The sequence below is a fragment of the Lissotriton vulgaris genome, chromosome 11 (assembly GCF_964263255.1).
Source record: "Lissotriton vulgaris chromosome 11, aLisVul1.2, whole genome shotgun sequence".
NCBI lineage: Eukaryota > Metazoa > Chordata > Amphibia > Caudata > Salamandridae > Lissotriton > Lissotriton vulgaris.
The window spans coordinates 374,339,545-374,363,401 of record NC_141699.1 but is presented as its reverse complement, the minus strand read 5'-3'; the positions used below and the strand labels follow the sequence as shown (position 1 = coordinate 374,363,401).

Here is a 23,857-nt window from a genome sequence, read left to right as displayed (position 1 = left end):
ACATCCATTACAGAATGGGAGAGAGGTTTAGACTGGTGAATGCACAGGGAGCAATCAGTATAAGAGGTCAGGGGGTTCGTCCTCAAAATAACCAAAGGTGTGGGGAGCATGGATGGAGCACATGGGAGGCGTCATCACAACACAGGATTATAAGGAGAGAACTTTAGACACTGAAATCTGATCATATAGGGGCTGATCATACTTTGGGCGGGAAACAAAAGGGGGTTACAAATCCTCATTTACACGGTTGATATGTTATACTTTAAAGTCACATTTGCAAAGTTATAAAAATGTGTTATAAAAAAATTGGGGTAAAAAAAGTGGCATTTTTTCATTTTAACTCCCTTAGGATTTGTTGCTCCTTAATGCAGAAAAAATGGCTGAACAGAATGACGCCAAACTTTGCATGCAAGTAGAACTTTACTTGAGGAAGTACCTTTGCTTGGTTTGGTAGAAATCCTTTCTGTAGTTCTTGACAAATTAGCGTCTAAAAGTTCTTTCACTTTGGGCTCAAAGAGATTAAATTATAAAGATATCTAGACCCTTGATCTAGGAAGGTCCATGAACCTGGGTTTTCGGACCTCATAAAAGCCCAAATAAAAAAAATATTCAGTCTTTTTCGCTCAATGGTCTGCATTTTGTAAGGATGGGTTTGCAAGCCTGAAGTTCTTTTCTTGCCTGACCATCCACTCAGGGACTCCAGCTGACCCTTGCCCCATCATGCATTTGCCAAAGGACTCCTACAGAGCAGAGAAGCACAAACACCCATCCTTAATGCCTCCTTCGACTCAGCCACATTCCCGGACACCTGGAAACATGCCACTGTCATACCCCCGCTCAAGAAACCATTCCGCTGACCCAGCTATACTTTCCAACTGCAGACCCACCTCCCTCCTACCTTACCCGACAAAGGTCTTAAAGAAACTAATTAACCCGCGCCTCATCAACCACTTCAATAACCAACAGCTCCTCAACACCATGCAGTCTGGATTCAGGCCCAACCTCAGTACAGAAACATCACTCGCCACAGATGAATTCCATGTGATCCTTGACCGACACAACAGGCCTCATTCTCCTCGACCTCTCTGCATCTTCACACCCTATCCTAATGAGATGCCTACACAACATTGGCATCTAAGAACTTGCTCTCTGCGGAATCTGCTCCTCCTTAATGGATAGAACCCACGCTGTCAGCCAGGTACCTTACTCCGCGGAAGGCAGCATCTGTGGAGTGCCTCAAGGATGATTGCTCCGCGTCACCCTACGGAAAGAATAATGTCTCACCAAAGGAAATACAACGGCAGATATGTCATGTTTAGCACATCAATTTCCAGGCAGGATATTGGGTGCATGTGAAATTACCAGCACACAAGACATTAGATGGCAGTAGGTTCTTCTGCCCTGCAAGGACTAGCCTTGTCACAAGGAATGTTACAACCTTGGAAAATTGCCATCCGTGGCTAATGGACAAGGTTTCAAGATACATACCCCGGCGCCATTCTACACAACCTGTGCTGGTTCCTTCTGACAAAGACAGTGACATAACGAGACAGGATACCCATAGAAAGAAACTTTCTGCGACAATTTGGCAAAAAGGTTTCATCTTGACATGATGGGTTCCATCCTCCATTATTAGTTCTTTTGTTGCTCCTTACTTGGTTCTATTGGGCCTCTCTTGCATTATTTTTTCTCATGTATGTTGTCTTCCTTGTTCTCTCTTAATGCATTATATTGTGTAATAAGTTTCGATTTCCAGTTATTGATGACGTCCCTCCAATTATCCCATAGCAGTTCTTTTTTCTTCCTTAGGTGAGAAGGTGTGTTGTAAATAGACATTTATCTCTTAGTTCAGCATTCCCCTCCCCTTGCCTTTTGGTTTGATCCTGAGCTGTTATGTAAACTTAACTGGAGCTCCAACAGTCAAGCTGTCATTCTGGCTAGATTATGTGATGTTCTTAACAACGTCTGGAACTATGTGAAACCTAGAGGTGTTTATTATTATAACACGCCCCATGGCAGCTCCCTTTCTTAAAGAAGACTAACAGCCTTATTTAGAAGAGGGTGCCACAGGGCAGCCGCGAAAAGCTACTAGATGTCCAGTCATCTTCCTCGGTTCCATGCCTCATTAAGAGATCAAGGGATCGAGGTTATCTCAAACGTCGGGAATGTTGCCAGTTGGTCTGTCAGGAAAACCCTTGCATGGATTCAGCACCCGCACAAATAGTGTAGGAATGGCACCCATTAAGCAATTTTTCAGACAGAACAAGTCGAGAAAAGTCATCAATGTGCTGGTAGAAAAATACCTGTGCATTGGAAACATTCTTTTTTTCCAAAGATCGGTGCTCCTCCTTACCAAGGTGTGTGTTAGGAAAAAAACAAAGGTTTTGAGGTCCATGTTGGCATGAAATAGTGCACCTGGCAAACAAAAATGTAGGACTCAGATTCTTTAAAGTGCTACCAATAATTCAGATTTTTAACCAAAGCTTTACGTTTATTAAAACTACGTCCAAAAGAAATTAAAGTTTTGAAAATTACTTTACAACAATAAACGCCGCACGATGTCCGCCACATTCTTGAACGAGGGCCACGTTCAAGAAGCCCTTTAAATAGAACACAAAGAAGAAAAGTAAACAAATTACAGTGGATTAGCAAACGAGCAAGCACTCATTACTCTGTCCACAAAAGAACAGTTACAATTGGCTGCAGAGTTCATATTCCATAGGTGTCTGGGCTGCAGTGGCGGCTCCTCTATAGGGGCGTGGGGGTGTTGCCCAACTGCTTTCTCGCAGTGCGAGAAAGCAGAAGTGCCTGGAGTGCCTGGTTGTGGGCGGGCCGTCCCGCTGAAGGGCAGGGGGGAGTGGCTTGCCCACTCTTGTGGGTACTGACTGTTTGGTCGGCCCCAGGTCGGAACAAAGCAGTCATGCGCACTACCCCTTTTTACGGCTCGCCTAGCGGTGCAGCGCATGCGCTGCTTTGCGAGGCATGCAGTATAGTATATAGGTGAGGGAAGCCCCACCCACTCACCTGCTCACTTTTTATATGGCTTGTGGTTTTTTCCTTTGTAAATGCTGACTTCTGATTAGTTTAGAGGCTGTTAGTCCCGCCTTATGACGGCCATGTCTCCTTCTAAGGCTATCGGCCCCTTTACTGCATGTTTCCTGAGCACTACTTTGTAGTAGATCGTCATTTGGGCTTCGTTTTGGTAGGATTGTAGTTCGTTTTGGGCTTTCTTTTAAGGATGATTGGACTTGTTCCACTTGTGATAGCTGCTGCTGCTACAGCGAGCTGTGTGTACAGTAAGGATGCTTAAAAGGCACAAGCAGTGGGCAGCTGGTGATTTGTAAATCTATATATATAAAAACAAATGTATGTCTGTCTGTTTGTCCTTTATGCATTACTACACCATTCAGCCGATTGCCATGAAACTTTGGGAACGTGTTGAGTACACTACCACGAAGGTTTCTGGCAACAACAAAAAAAAAATTGTTAAAAGTTGTTGAGTACACTCTCGCGAAGGTTTCTGGCAAGAAAAAAAAAAATGTTAAACATCGGCTCCCCAGGGCCCTCATAATCTTTCCATTACTGAACGTTTACAGTTTCCGGTGCGACTCGCTTTTGCAATGACCATCAACAAAGCACAAGGACAATCGCTGCAAGGGTGTGGACTAGATTTGGAGAATCCGTGCTTCTTACATGGCCAACTGTATGTGGCCAGCTCACGCGACGGAAAACCTGATTTATTCGTGTACGCACCAGACGGAAAAACAAAAAATACCGTGTATCCACAAGCATTCGAATAAATAAACAGAATTAAAACACTTTAAAATGTTTTCCATATTAAAATGAATAAGTTTCAATAAAAATGACACAATGTAAATTGAATGTTATCATAAGTTTCCTTAAATTTCCTTTCTTCTGAGATCGCAGCAACGTGCGACGGGTAAGCTAGTTTAAAATATTCCTCACGGTGCTCGCTTTCACTTTTAAATATTGAGCATGAGGGCAGCCTTTAGTTTAAAATACTAAGGCCTAGATGTAGGTAATTTTATTTTACAACTTCTTAAATACCGAATTTTACCGATTCGGTATTTAAGAAGTGATAAAATAGAGGGGGGGGGGGGATGTAGGTATTACAGAATCGGTAAATACCAAATCGTTAAGATTCGGTATTTACCGATTCTGTAAATACCGATTCGGTAAAGCCCATTGATTCCTATGGGCATTGAAGCCCATAGGAATCAATGGGCATTACCAAATCGGTATTTACCGATTCGGTAAATACCGATTCCAGCAAGGGTGCAGGGGGTGTCACTTTGACACCCTCTAGCACCCCAAATACAGGCATGTGTGCCACGTGGCACACAGACATGCCCTAAGGGCATGTCTGTGTGTCACATTGCACAGGTGCACACCTGAATTTGGTATTTTACCACACAATAGGATTGTGTGGTAAAATACTGACTCTTAAGGGCCTGTGGCACTCTTAGGAGTGTCACCTACATATGGATTTACCGATTCGGTAAATATACCGATTCGGTATTTTACAGAATCTGTATATTTACCGAATCAGTAAAATTACCGATTCTTAAAATAACATGCCCCTACATCTGAAAACCCTAATACCGGTCGAAAACGGCCGAACACAGCAGTTTCAACTCACATTACATTCAAACATGGCTGTGAGCTTTGCTGCCTCTATATCACGCCCCCGTGTGTAGCTCCCCTAGTTTGTGCGCATGCTTAATATTAAAAGCGTGCGCACGAGGTTTGGTCGTCCCAAGTCCCGGGACGGTGCAAACAAGTAAGACACTCCTCCCACAGAAGAGCAGCGTTAGTGCTGTAAAGTGCTTCTCGAGTTTCTTTGTGTTCTTTTTCGGTCCATATACTGTGTGCAATATAGGTAGAGCAGCACCGTTGAGAAGTGCAGGTACTGTGCCATTATAATTTTGCAGCTATATTAAGACGTGTCTAATGTGCAACATTAGACATTTGCATCTTAAGGTTCGAAGTCATAGGTACGGGTGCTCAGCTGGGGGATGCCAGTACTGTGATATAAATACAGCAGCACTGCTGTGAAGTTATGGTTTTGTGCATTATAAATATAGCAGGATCACAATCTAGTTTCAGCGCGGTGCCCTTTCACGAGCGCCGCGCTGGTTTTGCTTTCCCCTCGTGTCTCTCTCTTCCCTCGCTCCTCCGTCCCACTTTCTCTTCTGCTCCCCCCCTCCAATCAATCATGGCGCGCTGGTTTTGCTTTCCCCTCGTGTCTCTCTCTTCCCTCTCTCCTCTGTCCCACTCTCTCTTCTGCCCCCTTCCTCCCTCCCCACTCCAACCAATCATGGGGCTCTCTCAGGCTGTTACATGTAAATAATTCTCAACGCTTATAGGCTTATAGGCAGCCTACCTTGATGCACGTGTAGCGAAAATCTGAGGGTAAAAATAGGGAGGAAGGCAAAGCGTGGTCAGTGACGGAGTCTGACATGCAAAAACCTGACCATACAAAAAGCTCTCTCTCTAGAAAGAGCATGTACACTCACTTAAGGACCGGTGATACTTCCAACCCGGTTAGCGGGTTATCAAGACAACTGAGTGTGGCAGTCCTGAAATGGAAAGATAGGAACGGGCGGGTGCGTCCGTGTGGAGTGCAGCCTGCAAAAAAGAAATATACAACGGGGTATTGGAGCGTGCGGGACTGTGAGTGTCATCTCACACGGTTTAAGCTCACCAATCTAAGTATGGGCGCTTATTACCTTGTTGTGCAGGGTCCACGTCGTTGCTCGTCTCTCGCCGAGGGAGTATGCCGGAGGACGAGCTGCGACCGGAAGTGTGTTTGAAAAGGGAAAGAATCGAGAAAGACTGGACCGCTAACTGACTTAAGGGAGAGGTGTACCCCGGAAGTGAATTGCCGGGGGAGTAGGGAAAACGTATTCAGTATGTTGGCAAAAGATAAGTAAGAATTAGAGGGAAAGATAGAACAGCAGAATTGTATGTAGCTAGTACATTAGGGATGCCAAGTTAAAGCAGGTACAACAATTTTGGGAACATAAAGACAATGTATACGCCATTTGTGAGAGAACATAATGAAACGCTATTAAATACGGGGCTAATGTTTACACTGGATACTGAATCTTGCAACATGATGGTTCACAAAGCCGTTAATTGTAAAGCAATTTGCGTATAGCAACACAATTGGGTATGCAAGGAAAAGGAAGTGAAGCTGATATCTACAGTGGTAACTGTGTCTTGAAACACACATGATAATGTGTGAGAATTGAGTTTACTCAAAAGTCTACATTTGTTACTTGTGAATGAATATACACCAATGACATTTTTTTTCTCAAAAGGAATTAACAATTGATATAGTATTCCTGGATCAGTAGTCCTCCTTCAATTGGAAGTATGATAGTATGAGATTTAAGGATGGTGGAAAAGCATGTATGAAGAGAAACCGGGGGGGGGATGAAAAGAAATTAGAAGAGTGCATATTAAACTTCTAGATGTTGAGTAACCATGGGAAGGAATACCTCACCATTGTGTCACAGGATACATGAAAGAGACGATTCCTGCTGGACATAACAGCTCCAGGTACTTATAGTGCTTATCGATGTTGTGTCTAGCTACCTAGGAATTAATGTAGCTCGTGGTCAGAGTTCTGTCCGTGTTCAATGGTGTGAAGCGGCATGATCCATGTCGCCTCTAGTTGTCGGAGCTTCAGTTCGCGGTTGCCTCCCCTTATGTTGGGTTGGGCGACATCAATGCCAAAAAAGGAGAAACTTTTATGGGAGCCTTGTGTATGGCACGAAGCTGTGTAGGGCAATGGGATAACTGGCATCTTTTTGATGGATTGCTCTGGCAGGCTCGCTGATGCGTTCTTTCACAGTTCTGATGGTGCTGCCTACATATTGGCTCCCGCATGTGCATTGAAGAACGTACACCACATTATTTGTGTTGCAGTTTATGTTCACATTGATTACATGTTGTCTTTTGTTGTGACCCTCAAAATTTCTAATGCCGTTTCTAGCCCATTTGCATACCCCACAATTGCCACATTTGTGGAAGCCTTTGGTGTGTGTAGTAAGCCATGTTGTGGTGTTGGGCTACAGTGGGACTGAGTCTGTTTCTGAGGGTCCTCTCACGTCTGTATGTAATGAGAGGTTTGGTGGTGATGTTGTCACAAAGTGATTTGTCTGCTCGTAGGATGTGCCAGTGCTTTGTTAGACTTTTTCTAATGACCACACTCATTTCATTGTAGTCTACAACCAACCTAGTTTGTTGGGTGCTCAGTGGTTTGTGCTTCTTGGGTAGTAGTGTCTTGGCTCTCATGTTTCTTTATTCTGGAAATCGCTTTGTTTATGACTTTGGGTTTGTAGCTCTGTTTGGAGAATCTCTTTTCCATCTCTGATGTACATTTGAGGAAGTCTGTATTGCCGCTGCAGTTTCTGCGAGCTCTTACTAGTGCACCGTAGGGAATGGAATCCGACTGGTGTGCTGGGTGAGAGCTGTCTGCATGGAGGATTGCGTTGCAGGCCGTTTCTTTGCGGTACAGCTTGCTATGTAGGGTGTTGTTAGCAATATAGAGTTCCAAATCAAGGAATGTGGTCTTTGTCGTGCTTTGGGAACAAGTCAACCTCATGTCCATGTTGTTTGAGTTGAGATGCTCACAAAAATCATCTAGATCTCCTTGTGATCCTGACCAAAGTAGTAGGCAATCGTCAATGTATCGACCCCAGTACACAATGGAATTGGTCCAAAGTGCACTTTTTTTGCTCCATATTCATATTCCTTCAAGGCTGCCCATATACAAGTTTGCGAAGGAGGGTGAGAACTTAGAGCCCATGGCTACACCTTTGGTTTGTCTGTACCATTTTTTGTTGTACATGAAGCAGTTGTTCTGGAGAATGATGTCCATCATGGCTATTAGCATATTGGTGTGTTGGCATTGGGAGGCGTGTCTCTTCTCTAAATATTTGGGTACTGCTTCTAGGCCCGTGTCAGGTTTAATGGAAGTGTACAGGGACACTACATCCAGTGTGGCCATGATCATGGCAGGTTGCCACTGTAGATCGTTAAGGATGCTGAGTATATGTTTGGTATCCTGGATGTATTAGGGAAGGTTTCTTACCATGGGGTAGAGGAAGAGATCCACATATTCTGCCAGTCTTTCCGTTAGTCCCCCTATGCCTGACATAATGGGCATGCCAGGTGGTAAATTTGCCGGTTTGTGTATTTTAGAGAGTGTGTACAGCCATGGTGCAAAAGGTTTGTCCACTTTCAAGTATAGGACTTCATCGTTATCTAACAGACCTGAGGTGTACCACTCTCTAAGGTGTGTGTTGATAAGATTGGTAAGTTTGCTGGTGGGGTTGTTATCTAGAGGTGTGTTTTAAAAGGAAAGAGAGAACCCTATGGACCCAAGGGAACTGGGTAGAGTAACACAAAAATTAGAAGGCGTTCCCCTGGTTTGTTTACTTAGTCTCCTTAAACCACTTATATCACAACATTCATGGAAGGACTATCCCACTCACAATCATCCTCGATTACCAGTGTATATGAATTTGGTATATTATGTTCCCCCCATTAGTAGAACCACACAGGCAAAAAGATAATTTGGCTTAGAACCCTTTATTAAAAGTTTCTTTCTAAATCTATTTGAGTATTTAAAAAACAAATGTGTCTGCTTAGAAGGTATGATCATGCATATTCCGTCATTTAATACAGTGCCTAATGCTCGTTATATCATCACATATATATACACATGTATTCATATAATTAAAAATCAAAACAATTTAAAACAACATATATCAACACAAAGAAAATTTTTAATTTAAAAAAACCCTTGGGATGGGTTGTCGACGCGTTTCGGTGGATAAGGCACTTGGCCCCACCTTCTTCAGGACAAATTAACAACACATGGATCTGATTCCTCTTGTAACAGTATCCTCACAGTTGATTCGGGTATTACTGTTCTCGAGGTCTCTGGATAATGGAGGTTTTCTGTAGTAACAGTCTGCCTGATGGTATTCTGTATCGTACTGTATTTAGGAATGGACCGGTGTGCTCCTAATGCTTCTCTTTCAGTTAGAAAGCGGTCCCTCGCGTGACTGTTAATTCGTTTCACGAGGGTGGGTTCCTCATATGTATATTCGTGCTTGTCATAAATCACTCTGTTTAAACAAATCTTTCCCGATGTGGATACAATCCCCAGTGCAGATATACGATTATTTCTCAATTTGGGTTGTTGGGGGGCATTTCCATTTACCCTCACCTTGTCACCTCCACGTATCCTCGCGTTTAGCTCCCACCGGTCTCCGTGTTCTTAGTGGTGTGTAACAGTTGGAATCATTGAGTTGCGACATTATTTCTTCATGATAGTCCGAAAGGTTCATGACGACCACATTGCCGCCTTTGTCGGCCTCCCTTATGATAATTTCTTGGTCAGACGTCAAAGTTTTAAGTGCCAGTCGTTCATTCCTTGTGAGGTTGTCCCTGGTCCTGTGTTTGTGCTTGTCTTGTATCATTTCATGTTTATCTAGATCAGCAAGGACTAGATTGTGGAAGGTGTCGACTGGGTTGCCACGTGGGAGTGTGGGGGTCCATTTAGATTTGTTTTTGAGGCCGCTTGGGATCGATATGTCATTTTCAATTCTAAGCTCGTGCATGAGCTGCTCCATTTGGATGGTCGTCCATGTCACTAAGTGTCATTAGTAAGTGGGTTGCCTTAATGTCTTTTATGCTTTGTAGAGTTCGGGGGATTTCTTTGTGATCTCTTCGTGATCTCTCCTGTTGGTGTGTTTCTTGTATTAACTTTTGAGTTTATACGTGTGCCCAGGATTTGTTCATGTTAGTTTCAAGAAAGTTGCCAGTGAGAAGAAGGCATTGCCACTTACAAAGACCAGTATGTCTCCCAAGACATTATTTGGGAAACAAAATATTGCACCTGCAGCATCGGTGTTTGAGGATCAAGCTAGGAACAGTACCCCTACATCAGTGGACCCACCCCATCAACCCACGACAAGCCTATCTCTGTCGCAGAGGCAACCATCGCCGACCAGCAGTGATGTTGAAATGTACTTATCGTTATCGCAAAGTAGTACCCAATCATTGCAGGAAACTCAGATAAGGGGCAACAACAGCCTCAACCATCTCAATAGTAGTTCCTCCCGCAGTAGGGGCAGTTCAGGAGATCGAGCTTTCTGCAGATGAAGAAGAGCAAGCCACTTTTTCAGAAGATCCATTGTCTTCCAGATCCCCAGCAAGGGAAAGAAGGGTTAGTCCATCAACTTCTTCCTCATGCCCCCTTCTGATGAGCTAGACACAACTTGGATCCCTCCTCAGTCTGAGTTGGAGACACGCCACACCCACAAGACTAGACTAGGAAAAAGGAAGGTTCCAGAAAGCCTTAGAGTTATGGAGGTAGACGTTGAAGAGGAGTATGATGACGAGCCAGTCATCATGAACCTTAGTCCCGCCACAGTGGAGACCGTCTGTCGGCCCTGGACAAGGGCACTAGGACCCTGGATAAAGGACAGAGGCCCAGGGACACTGGACACCACGTCCGGTACAGGGGAGGGGCTAGCAGGGGAAAGGGGCAGTCGAAGGAGGACCTCGGGGCAGGAGGTCACAGGACAATGCAGCTGTAATCTAGAATCAATAAAGGCTTACCCCAGAGCACCAAAAGGGGGTGGTGATGGACAGAGCATCTGAATCAATCAAACACTCACACCCAGTCAGAAGATGTGGGTTTAATCCATCATCGTTCTTTAGCCCACTCTGCCACCCCAGTTCAGACATGGCTATATGCAAATCAGTCTGACCCTGTGCCTCATGGGAACAGTCCAGCCCGAACTGCCAAGCCATGTCTTCCCTGGACTGGAAACAAGCTTCCGAGGACCGGTTTCTGGCATTCCAGCCGTCTTCAGCCCGGCTTGCTTGAATCCAGTGGCAAAGTGAGCAAGGGACTCACGTCTGAGCATACCCTGCCACACTTATGGCGGCCAAAAGCGGTACAAGAGGGGGTGGTGATGGACGGAGCATCTGAATCAATCAAACACTCCCACCCAGTCAGAAGATCTGGGTTTAATCCATCACCGTTCTTTAGCCCACTCTGCCACCCCAGTTCAGACATGGCTATATGCAAATCAGTCTGACCCTGTGCCTCATGGGAACAGTCCAGCCCGAACTGCCAAGCCATATCTTCCCTGGACCGGAAACAAGCTTCCGAGGACCGGTTTCTGGCATTCCCGCCGTCTTCAACCCGGCTTGCTTGAATCCAGTGGCAAAGTGAGCAAGGGACTCACGTCTGAGCATACCCTGCCACACTTATGGCGGCCAAAAGCGGTACAAAAGGGGGTGGTGATGGACGGAGCATCTGAATCAATCAAACACTCACACCCAGTCAGAAGATCTGGGTTTAATCCATCACCGTTCTTTAGCCCACTCTGCCACCCCAGTTCAGACATGGCTATATGCAAATCAGTCTGACCCTGTGCCTCATGGGAACAGTCCAGCCCGAACTGCCAAGCCATATCTTCCCTGGACCGGAAACAAGCTTCCGAGGACCGGTTTCTGGCATTCCCGCCGTCTTCAACCCGGCTTGCTTGAATCCAGTGGCAAAGTGAGCAAGGGACTCACGTCTGAGCATACCCTGCCACACTTATGGCGGCCAAAAGCGGTACAAAAGGGGGTGGTGATGGACGGAGCATCTGAATCAATCAAACACTCACACCCAGTCAGAAGATCTGGGTTTAATCCATCATCGTTCTTTAGCCCACTCTGCCACCCCAGTTCAGACATGGCTATATGCAAATCAGTCTGACCCTGTGCCTCATGGGAACAGTCCAGCCCGAACTGCCTCGCCATGTCTTCCCTAGACCGGAGCCCACCCCGACCGCCATCGATGAAAAGAGCACCGTCTGCGTGAGCCGGTAAGCGGACTAAATTGCTTGAAAGAGCACGCTTGAAAACAAAGGAAACGCGAGACATCGCGAAAAGCGGCCATCTTAGAGTCAGACAGCCAGACAAATGACAGTGAGAGAAACGCGTGCGGCCATTTTGAAGTCAGGCAAAGCGCCGATTGGCTGAGAAGTCTTGCGAGACCACCGGCGGCCATCTTTAAGTCAGGCGAATCAACCAATAGCAAGGGAGAACAGCGTGGCGGCCATTTTAGAAGCAGGCAAACGAGGGAAGACAAAAAAGTGCCGATTTGGGCAGGAAAAAAAGATAACAAGCAAAGGCAACAAGAAGCACAGAAAAGCATTAAAAAAAGAGACAATAAGAGAAAGTGGACATAAATAAAGAAAATAAAGGAAAATCACAAGAGAGTGTCAGAAAGAACACAGGAAAGACAAGATGGCAGACCAAAAGCCAGAACGACAAAGTGCACAATACAGGCGACCACTACCATTCAATTTGTCCGAACCGCAAGTGGGAATTAGATGGGAAAGTGGATCAGACGCTTCGAGAGATACATGGAAGCGACAGATATGTTAGACGCCAAGAGATTAGGACTGTTCCTGAATCTGGTAGGGAATGACATTGAAGACCTATTAGTGACATTGCCAGGTGAGGAAACTGCCACCTATGACAAGCTAAAAAGGTGTTTAACAGCAAAATTTGACCCATAGAGAAATGTCGATTTTGAGCGCTATACTTTCGCAATCGCGTTTCAACAACTAGATGAGACGCTAGATGACTTTGCGACCAGACTGAGAAAGCTAGTAACTCACTGTGAGTTTGATAAATTAGACAATGAACAAGCAATAAGGCTGCGCATCATTGAGGGCTGCCGCGACACGGAGTTCCACGCAAGGATATTGAAAGAGCCGACGTCATTAGAGAACATATTGTCACTAGCAAGAGCATAGGCAAGCTGCACGATCACACGCAAAAGAAATGGAGCGAGGAAAAGACAAGCGAGTGGAACAGGCACACCGCATAACCAACAACAATCGCACTGGCGGCTGGAAGAAAGACAGAAATGACCAGGCAGCGAAGAAACAACAAGAAGGAACCTGCTACAGGTGTGGACTAGAATTTCCACATCGAGGCCCATGCCCAGCATTTGGCCAGATATGCAGAAAATGCAACGGGAGAAATCACTATGCCAGTGTGTGTCAAGGAGTGCAGTTCAGAAACGACAGGGGAAGAACAGGAAGACCACGAATGTCGACGACCAGACATGTCAGACATGTCGAAACAGGAACAAGAAGCTCATCACTAGAATCAGGTGAAGAAGAAGAGGAAGAAAAGACTGAACGACTATACCTCATGTTGGACGTTGCCACCGAACAGACTGATGAAGATGACAAAGAAGAAAGGATATGTCTAATAGACAAAAGCAAAATGTAGCAGACAGAGTCCGTGACCATAGGAGTAGAACCACACCAAATAAAGTTTGTCCTGGACAGCTGTGCAAAATGTAACATTATGTGTACATCAGAGTATAAAAAAATGAAGACAAGGCCGACATTGAGGCCGACATTGAGGCCGTCCAGAGATGAAGTCTTCACGTGGTGACCACGGAGACCAGTGACAAACATGGGGAAATTCACAGAAGAACTGACATACAAAGACCAAAGGCTCAAAGAAGACATTCATGTGCTGAAGTGAGACATCCCAGCACCATGCCTACTGAGCAACATCACAGCTCAGATAATGGGTCTCATGACAATGACATACAACATGTCAGAGAAAAGAAGCATCCTGAAGGAATACCCCAAACTATTACAGGGACTGGGAAGCTGAAAGGGCGGAAAATAACGCTGCACATTGACGAAACAGTAAGGCCCATAGCGCAACACCATCGAAGAGTACCGATACATCTGCAACAACAAGTAAAGGAAGAACTGGAAGCACTCCTCAGGCAAGACATCATAGAGCCAGCGGAAGAACCAACACCATGGGTGTCACCGATCGTGGCAGTGCCAAAGAAAGACACAACAAAGATAAGAATATGTGTCGACATGAGGATACCAAACAAGGCAATTGAACGCGAAAGACATCCCGGGCCACACCTTGATGACATGATCAGCTGCCTAACAGGCACAAGACGATTTTCAAAACTAGATCTATGCAAGGGATATCACCAGCTAGAATTGGATCCTCAGTCACAATACATCACAACATTTTCCACGCACTTAGGTCTCTTCAGGTACAAAAGGCTGAGTTTTGGAATATCGTCCGCAGCAGAGATTTTTCAGGAAACAATAAGACAGATAATAAGGCCAGTGAAAAACAGTCTCAACTACAGTGATGACATTCTAGTATTTGGAAAATCAGGTGAGGTACATGACAAAGCACTAACAGATAGATTCATGAAGCCAAATTGCGATCGCAATAGCTGCGAATTAGCAATCCATAATCCAATTTGAAGAAAAGGAATTCATGACAGTGAAAACTCTAAAATTGCGAATTCGCAAAAGAAAAATTGCGAGTTCGCAAAGTAATTCGCAGAATCCAGGAAGAAGCCCATTAGCGAATCGGAAATTGCGAGAAACCATGGATTCTGCGAATTAACTTGCGAAATCGCTAAATAATCGCAACCGCTATTCAAGTAAAATCACAAAACGCGAAAAACCCGAAAATCGCTATTTGCGACGCGCAATTTAAGGAGAACCCAAACCAGGCGGTAACCAGTAAGGAAAAAAAAGAAATAAATAACTTTAACAAACTACCAACAGGTGCAGGTCTGACCAAACACACTTAAGGATATGCAGGTGGAGCATGAGGACTCTCACAATGCCAGGACTCTACATGGTGGTCAGGCGGCGAAGGCTACAGCAAGCAGCACGGAACAGACGCAGGATCCAGGAGCGAATATTCCGCCAGCGGATCACCCTTCTGGGCCAAACTGATGAGTAAATTTACTCTAAGTACCGCCTGAATGGGGCAATGATCATCAAGCTGATCCGGGACCTAGACCCCCAGATGCAGCACCCAACAAGGAGGACCAATGTCGTGCCCACCCATTTCCCGGTCTTGTGCAGCCTGCACCTACTGGCCCCCGGAAGCTTCCAGGGGATAGTCGCTGATGCAGGGGGGATATCCCAGCCCACCATGTCCCGCTACCTAAGGAGTTTCCTGGAGGCAATGCTGACCCGGCTACACCATAGTGTGGCTCACTGGTTAGAGGCAGCAGATCCGAGAGCAGAGGACGGCCCGGGACCAGGGTTCGATTCCCGCCGCGGCAGGTTTCTGGACCAGGGTCAGCGGACTCGATAATTCTCTAGCCTCGGTGCCCACTCTGATCAGCGATCACACTCGCAACTCTGGGCATTAGCTTGCCTCATCTTCACTAACGGCCCCACCAGACCGCCGGGGATGCCTGGTCTCACCCTGGAGATGCCCATTAAGGGACCATCTCTCAGGGAAGCCAGGAAGGGTTTCGCAGCGGTCGAAGCGCCTTGGGACCCTCCGGGTAAGTAGTGCGCTATATAAATGCCTATACATTTACATTTACATTTACTACATCTCATTCCCGACCACCCAACAGGACTTGAATGACACCAAGCTTCATTTCTACAACTGCGCAATTTCCACATGTAATAGGATGCATTGACTGTACCCACATCCACATCTGCCCACCAGCACAAATGGAATACATGTACCGCAACCGCAAGTCCTACCACTCCCTCAATATCCAGATGTGTGAAACACCAAGACGATCAAAACGGACATAGTGGCACAATATCCGGGGAGCACACATGACTCCTTCATAATCCGGCACAGCGGCATGCACACACGACTGGCCAGGGGAGACTTTGGCGAAGGACACCTACTAGGTAAGAACACATGCCCCCAAATAGTACACTGTGATCATGTATCTGCGCAGAACAGGTACTCACCCGGTGCTTCTATCCTTCAGGTAACAGCGCCTACAGTCTCCGTGAGTACCTCCTCAACCCATACCTCAACCCTGCCACACCACAGCAACGGCGTTACAATGCTGCACACATACGCACAAGAAATTGCATTGAGCGGACATTTGGGCTTTTGAAGAGCCATTTCCGCATACTTCACAAGACTGGTGGGGCCATCAAATACACGCCTGAGGTCTGCTGCCGCATTGTGGCCGTGTGTGCAATACTCCACAACATTGCTACCAAGCGCAGGATACCAGTGGAGATATCTGGCAGTGAATCGGAAGGGGACAACCGCCCACCTCCACATGTGCATTATGCACGCGGGGAAAATCCTGCAGAAGGACACAGGCGCCGCAACCACATCACTATTAACTGTTTCTAGTGCACCCATTTCCCTCACACAACACTGCACTCATGCATGACAAATGTAATAATGACATGAGTTGGAGTTATGTGAGACCATACTATTTTATTGTCAATTCACAATATTGTGGCCTTTGATTTCCTTGATGTCACATGAGGACAGTATTGCTTCATACCTCCCCATGCAGGGGTAAAGGGCTTGCTTAGGTGTCCAGCATGGCCCTACAGACAGTGTTCAAGGTGTTACTGGCGCCTACGTCGAGACGCACCGAGTCGTCTCTCAGGGTCCTGAGGGACGGTGTTGGCCCGTGATCCTGCTGTGGGTCTGCTGCTGCGGCGGCGTTGGCACCGGCGGCAAGGACATGCTGCTGTTGGTCGACGCAACCTCGCTGACATCGTTATCCCCCCTTGTTCACCATGGGCAGTGGGCCGCATGCTGAGCAGTGCTGCTGTCAGCAGTTCAAGTGACCTGGCCACATCTTGGCAACACTGTACCATTTGCCCCTGCATGGCAAGTGATCTGCGTGAAAGTTGCGATGTAGCATTGCCTACTATGTGGTTGGACCTGGTGTAGGCCGACAGGCGGGCCAGTAGGTGGCGGCGGGTCATGTCCTACTGGGCTACCAGCAGCTGGCTATTTTCACAGACAGTTGTGGTCAACTGTCCGACATTTTGGCCAGTCTTCTGCAGCTCAAGATGTATCGCTGCCAGGTGACGCGCCTGTCTTTGGTGTACCGCCAGCATGCGCCGTTCAATGGCTAGGCCAGGATCAGGTAGATGGAGTGCCCTGCCCGTGCCCGTTGAGGCTTGACGCTGCTGGCGCCTCAGTCCGCTGGACTGGGATCTTGCTCCGGCTGTGCGCCTCGTCTGCCTCCTAGCCGCTGGTGGTGTGGCCTGTACAACTGCCGTGGGTGTCTGTTGGGGTGGTGGCTGGACACCTGTGGCTGCAGGGGTGGCCCTGTCCACACGGGGTGGTGGTGGTGGAATCCCTGCAGGTGGCTGGGATGGACCTGGTTGTTGGTCAGATTTGCCCTCACCCTCGGTGTCCTCCGGTACCTCCTCGATATGTAGGGCCTCGCTGTCAGTGCTGGGTTGGTCAGCAGCACCTGTGATGTACAAGGGTGCATGATTAATGATATGTATCTTGCACATGAGATGTTGCTACATGCATGCAGGCTTGTTTTCCCTGACAGGCTTTTGGAATTATTATGATTTGACAGGTCTGGCTGTGTTGGGCTATCTGGAGAATTATGATTACACTACAACTACCACAATGCATTGGGGCATTTCAGGTGTGCATGGCCTGCATTACTGGGGATGTCATATTGCTAGCTCAGGAGTCATGGGCATTGTTAGGGGACGGGGTCGCAGTCGCATGGCACTTACCTTGTGATTGTTGGCTGGGTCGGGACGAGTCCAGCTGAATAACACCCACGCAGGCTTCTGGTGTGAGGGTGTCCTCGACAAGGTCCTCCAATGGAGTGTTGGGTGTGACAATTGGATCCCCTCCACCAGTGGCAAGACGCTCCCCAAGCCTCTCCGCAATGCGCTCCTTTGCATGACCTCTCAGGTCGTACCGACGCTTCTTCAAGTCGTCGACTGAGCGCTGGGTCACCCCGACTGCATTTACTTTGGCGCGGATGCGTAGCCAGATCCGGCGCTTGTCTGCCTCTGGCACCCTCCGGGAATCCTTGCCAAAGAGGCGTCCATGGTCTTTGCAGACCCCCTCAATGAGGTGCTCATGTTCTTGTTCAGAGAACTTTATTTTTCTCTTCCTTCCTTGGCCACTGCTCCCTGCTGCTTCGTGGTGGTATGTGTCCTGCTGGGGTGCTGCAAAATCACTGTTGTGGAGCTCTTCACAATGCTGCTTCCACTCTCTGGCTCAGTGATCTGTTTGTGGGAGGGAAAAGCCTACTTCCTGGTTGTGATGTCATCAATGGGCTCGAAATGCGACTTCCTGTTTTAGCGATCTCGCAGTTAGCGAGATAGCAAATTGCGATTTCGCTAATTGCGAGATCGCAATTTCAACATGGAAAACAGGCGATTCTGCGAAATTTAAGCGATTGTGGCAAAATCGCAATCGGAAATTGCGGCCGATTGCGATTTGCATTTTTCAATCGCATTTCTTCATGAATGCCATTCTGCGACTTTCAAATTGCGATTCGGTATTTTTCGCTAAAAGAAATACGCATAATGGTACTTTGATGAATCTATGTGTAAGGGAAGTATGCTTGCACCTAGTGCAAGGAGGTCTGAAACTAAATGAGGACAAATGTGAGCTGGAAAGAGACGAATTAGTGTTTTTTGGCCACATCTTCTCGAAGAAAGGAATGCGGCCAGATCGCAACAAGGTCAAGACATTGAAAAAAGCAAATGAACCCAGAGACGTGGCAGAAGTAAGGTCATTCCTCGGACATGCAAGCTACTGTGCAAGGTATATCAAAGATTTTGCCACTGTCAGCGCACCACTGAGGGAGCTAACAAAGCAAGGAAAAAGCTTCACATGGAATGAAGACTGCAGCAAAGCCTTCCAAGAAATCAGACGTGTCGTGACGGCAGTTGATCACTTGGCATATTTTGACCCGAGGCTATGCAGGGAACTGACTGTGGATGCCAGCCCAGTGGGGCTAGGAGCAATATTAGCACAACATCAACCAGGAAAAGACTCCCCAAGACAAGTGGTGGCATATGGAAGCAAAAGACTGTCAGACGTAGAGAAAGGATACGCCCAGCCGGAAAAGTAGAGCTTGGTGGTAGTATGGGCGTATGAACACTACCACATGTTCATCTACGGAAAGCCGTTCACAATAATAACGGATCACCAAGCACTGATAACGATATATGGCAACCCAAATGCAAAGATACCGCCCAGGATAGAAAGGTGAGGGATAAGACTAATGGACTACAATTTCAAGATAATACACAAGCCCGGGAAGGAACACAACCCCATGGACTATGTGTCAACGCACCCCCTGCCACAAGTGTCCCAAATGACAACCATGGCGGAGTAATATCTAAATTTTGCACTCAAACACAACACACCGGCAACCATAACAATGGAAGAGCTGGAGCAGGAAACAAAAGAAGACCTCACCATGCAAACGATAATGAAAGTGACCAAGCAACAAAGGTGCAGGCACGTAAATAGCAACAGCAGCTGGGAAGAATGAGGACTGAAGGAAGAGCTGCTAGCGTTTAAAAAAATCAGCAAGGAACTATCAGAAAGTGAGAATGGAATAGTGATGAGAGGCACCCGGATAGTAATGCCCAGAACACTAAGAAGAAGGACAGTGGAACTAGCTCACGAATCACATAGAGGGATTGTAGCAACCAAGAAAGTGCTACGGGAAAAAGTATGGTTCCCAGGACTAGACAACATGGTAGAGGAAATTGTGATGCACTGTCACATTTGCCAAATATTAGGGCCACCATCAAAGCCGGAACCACTGAAAATGTCCACTCTTCCAAAAGCAATGTGGACAGAACTGGCAGCAGATTTCTATGGGCCGTTGGAAACAGGAAATGACCTACTGGTAATTATAGATGAATTCTTTAGATTCCCAAAAGTGAGACAAGTAGCATCAACATCAGCAAACGCAACGCTACCAATCTTGGATGACGTCTTTGCAGCATGGGGCTCACCACAGACACTAAAGACCGGCAATGGCCCACCATTTTCTGGGGAAGAATTCAAAAGGTTCATGGAATACCTTGGAATACATCATCGAAGGATAACGCCCCTGTGGCCTCAGTCCAACGGAATGGCCGAACGGTTCATGGGGACAATCAAAAAGGCAATACAGAGGGCAAAGATGACACAGATCTCGATTGGGCAAGCACTGTGCCAAGTGCTGAGAGACTATCCGAACACACCTCACAGCTCCACCGGAAAGTGCCCTGCAGAGCTGGTGTTGGGGCGATCAAGCAGGACGAGGTTCCCGCAAGTGAAAGAAGCCGAAAGAGTGGATCAGAAAGACATAGTAGAGAATGACAAGGAAGCGAAAGCAAAAATGAAAGCGTATGCCGATCGGAGGAGACATGCAACAGATACGAAAGTGAAGGAAGGGGACACTGTGGTAGTTCGGCAAAGACAACTACGAAAGTCAGACAGTGATTTCTCAAAAGACCCTTTGACAGTAACAGAAGTGAAGGGGCCGATGATAACGGCATCAGCGGGACAATATCGAATCACCAGAAACAGCTCACACTTCAGGGAATTGAAAACTAAACAGGAAGAGTTGCTGACACATAGGCTGAAAGAAGACGCCCCAGAGGAAGCAGCACAAGAACAACGACCAAGAAGAGAATGCAAGAAGACCAAGAGACTGATTGAGGAGATGTACAGAAGGGGAGGCCGTGGAAACTATCTCTCTCTCTCTCTCTCGATCTATCCACGGCCACACGCAACGTCAAGTGAAATGTTTGTTTCGTAACAAGGGGGGAGATGTCGTGCCCTGGACAAGGGCACTAGGACCCTGGAGAAAGAGCAGAGGCCAAGGGACACTGGACACCACGTCCGGTACAGGGGAGGGTCTAGCAGGGAACAGATGCAGTGGATGGAGGACCCTGGGGCAGGAGGTCACAGGACAATGCAGCTGTAATCTAGAATCAATAAAGGCTTACCCCAGAGCACCATCGTTTCCAGTGTATCTGTGAGAACGGGGACACGACACCGTCATTGTCCCAAAATGATCATTGATTATATATGTGACGACGTGAGGTACTATTGATTGATTGTGTAACCAACCATGCAGCAGATAGGCTACCCATGGCAGGCTGACATGGTTGAAAATGACATAGGTAGAGAGTGGGCCTCGGAGTCCGAGGGAGGCTATTGATAATGGGTGGGCATGGGTACATACATACACAATATATATGCTGTTCTTGCAAACTACGGTGAGTCAAGGGAATATTCTGAAATACAACCCGGAATCAAAAACCTTGGATAAAACAGTCCTTTTTTTCTCTTCCCAGTGTTTTTTTTCCATTTATCATTGCATTGTTCTTCTAGCATTATATTTTTCTTATTCAAATCTTATTCTATTCTTGATCAATGGCTTTGCCACTCTGGCACGGTTTATTTTTCTTTTACATTGTCTTCATCCAGTGACAGTTTCCACCTATGCTATGATTGAATACCATCCAGGCATCCATCCAGTTCAAGTAAACATGGCTATCATTCATCTTAATCTCTCAACAAACCTTTCACCAACAACATACATTCATAATTTGTTTTTAAACCACCACCCATGCGTGCTTCCTTGCTTGCCTTTGAGTTTGACCCATCCAACCCCCTGGAAGATTCCTATCACCCATAGTTTTATTCACCCAGGCAGGCATCCTTTCTTTCACCTTTCACCCATTCTTCAACCACCCATGTATCCGTTTCCTATCAGTCACCTATGCATCCTTCTCTGCAGTCATATATTACATGTCACCCGTCCTTCTTCCTACAAACCTTCTTTACCTTTTCGTTCAACCCATCCATCAAGGTTGTCTGACTCTAAGTCTTCTTCATAAAACTTTCCCAGCTGAGTTGAAGTCAGATAGAAGAGGCCAGAAAGTAAGAAAGAAAAAAGGATAGAAAGACTGAAAGAAAAAAAGGGGAGAAATAAAAAGTTAAGGATAGAAAGAAAGATAGACGAAAGGAAGGAATGCAGGAAGCAAGAAAGAAAGAAAACGGTAAAGAAAGCAAGAGAGAAATCATATAATAGAGAAGGAACGAATCAAAGAAGCAAAGGAAGAAAGAAAGGAAGAAGTTAGGATAGAAGAAAAAAGGTAAGGTAAAAAGAGGTAAAAGAAAGTGTTAGAAGTGCCCCAAATTAAACACGAGAAAAGCCAGTTTTCTTCCTAGACAAAGTTTATTAAAGAACTATTGGTGAAATTAAGTTCCGAATAAATGTGTTCTGAAGAATTGTATGATTACAAATTCATTTGTATAATTTTGAATCTTTCCATTTGTGTACCGAGTAGTAAGAGGATAACTTAATATAGAACAGCTTCAAATGGTCAGAATTTCTCATGCTGTGAAATACCAGCAGTAACAGCCGTTTACAACAGCATTGACATAACACAAGAACTGATAAAACTTGGAATTTGGCCTGGGCTCACTTCTGGTATAACGCTACCTACTTTCACCTCAAGTTCTATACACAAAGGCAACACTAAAGTAATTATAAAGAAAACACTGACACTGAAATAACTACTTTGTATGGAAATGTGTTCATTGTGAGAGGACAAAATGCGGTCACTCTAAGTGAAGTTGGTATGAAGAATGGTAGAAGTAGGTTGACCCTTTGCCCAATGCTGCCTGTGGTAGTGGGTGGCAGCAACATGTGAATGACACAATAATAGATCAAAAACAACAAGAGAGGTAGGGAAAAAGGACACTCCTGTCCCACACAAGAAACAATTTAAATAACAACAAAGGAGTGACTGAAATAATATAGAGGAATCGCCAATTCCAATATTAAAGTATGCACATAATCATGAGAACTGAAGGTCTCACATTAAGTGCAGAAAAACTGTTATATACTTAACAGAGACACAGAAGATTAGTTATATGGAATAATTCAATATTTTGGAAATAAAACCCTCACTCATCAACATTGTTGATGACATGCTTCATCATGGGGTTTTACCAAGGAGACAGAATGTCTCCATGGACTGCTGCTACTACTGTATTACAGTGGAGCAGATTCCAATTATATCCCAAGTGGGAAAAGTGTCAGAAGTGAAATTTAAAAATGGCAAGCTGTCCTCCACAATCAATTTAATAAGGAGTCAGATTGTCATTATTAAAAACAGTGATTTGGACATTACGTGGCCTTCAATTTGAGTCATCTATGTCCTTAGTGCTTTTCTAAAAAAAGGTCGACATGTTTCTGCTCATATAGTGCTCTATTCCGCAGAGCTTTCATCAGGACCAAAGAAAATTAGGAAAGGAAAGAAAGACTTCCAGGCGGTCTACGCACCCTAAGGCTTATCCTAACCTTGGGAAGTTACATACACACATAAGTAAACTCAGTTGTTGGTCATGTATGGGATTTCCAGCAACTACCAATCTGTAAGGAAAAATTTAAATTCAAACATGTATCGTCACTTAAACAAAATACACAATTAAGTCAGTATCAGTGATCAATTTGACCATTAACATCAGCTACCTGTGTCAAATAGTAATATCATCTAGATCAGAGTCATACATGTTGTAATTTGGGTGCCTTAAAGTATAGGATGTGATATACTAATCCCATCACAACTATGCACAATATCATGCCACTCCCACAAATAATACGTCCGATTCATATTGCAAACCGGATTTGTTTTCCTGCTAAGAGAATTATTCACGGACCCACTCCCAGACACAAGTACCCGGGAATGCAAATCCATATTAATTCCTATTAGCCTTATTCATTGCAAGTAGGTAAAAAACCCTCTTTCACTGTGCACTTATACATGGAGGACGATGTTTAAAAATTAAAAACATGGACTTCGATATCAGCAATCGAGACTTACTTTAGTATCACAGGGGAATTGCTCCCTGGGCACTGCGGCAGGGGTATTCTTCACGACCCGGAATATCTTCAAAACATGAGAAAGCCCTACCGTTATGGTTTGTATGTGCTTGGGGCAAT

General features: G+C 45.7%; 1 protein-coding gene and 1 long non-coding RNA gene across 2 annotated transcripts in view; one reads left to right on the top strand and one right to left on the bottom strand.

The window, feature by feature from the left end:
- FAM178B (family with sequence similarity 178 member B) overlaps nt 1-23,857 on the top strand; it is a 2,784,983-nt gene that overhangs the window by 518,819 nt on the left and 2,242,307 nt on the right. The window lies entirely within an intron of this gene.
- Nucleotides 1-23,857, bottom strand: part of LOC147679796 (uncharacterized) — a 34,578-nt gene that overhangs the window by 10,190 nt on the left and 531 nt on the right. Inside the window, exon 2 of the long non-coding RNA XR_015300908.1 lies at nt 23,739-23,804. This is a non-coding gene — a long non-coding RNA (uncharacterized LOC147679796). The remainder of the gene's footprint in view (nt 1-23,738; nt 23,805-23,857) is intronic.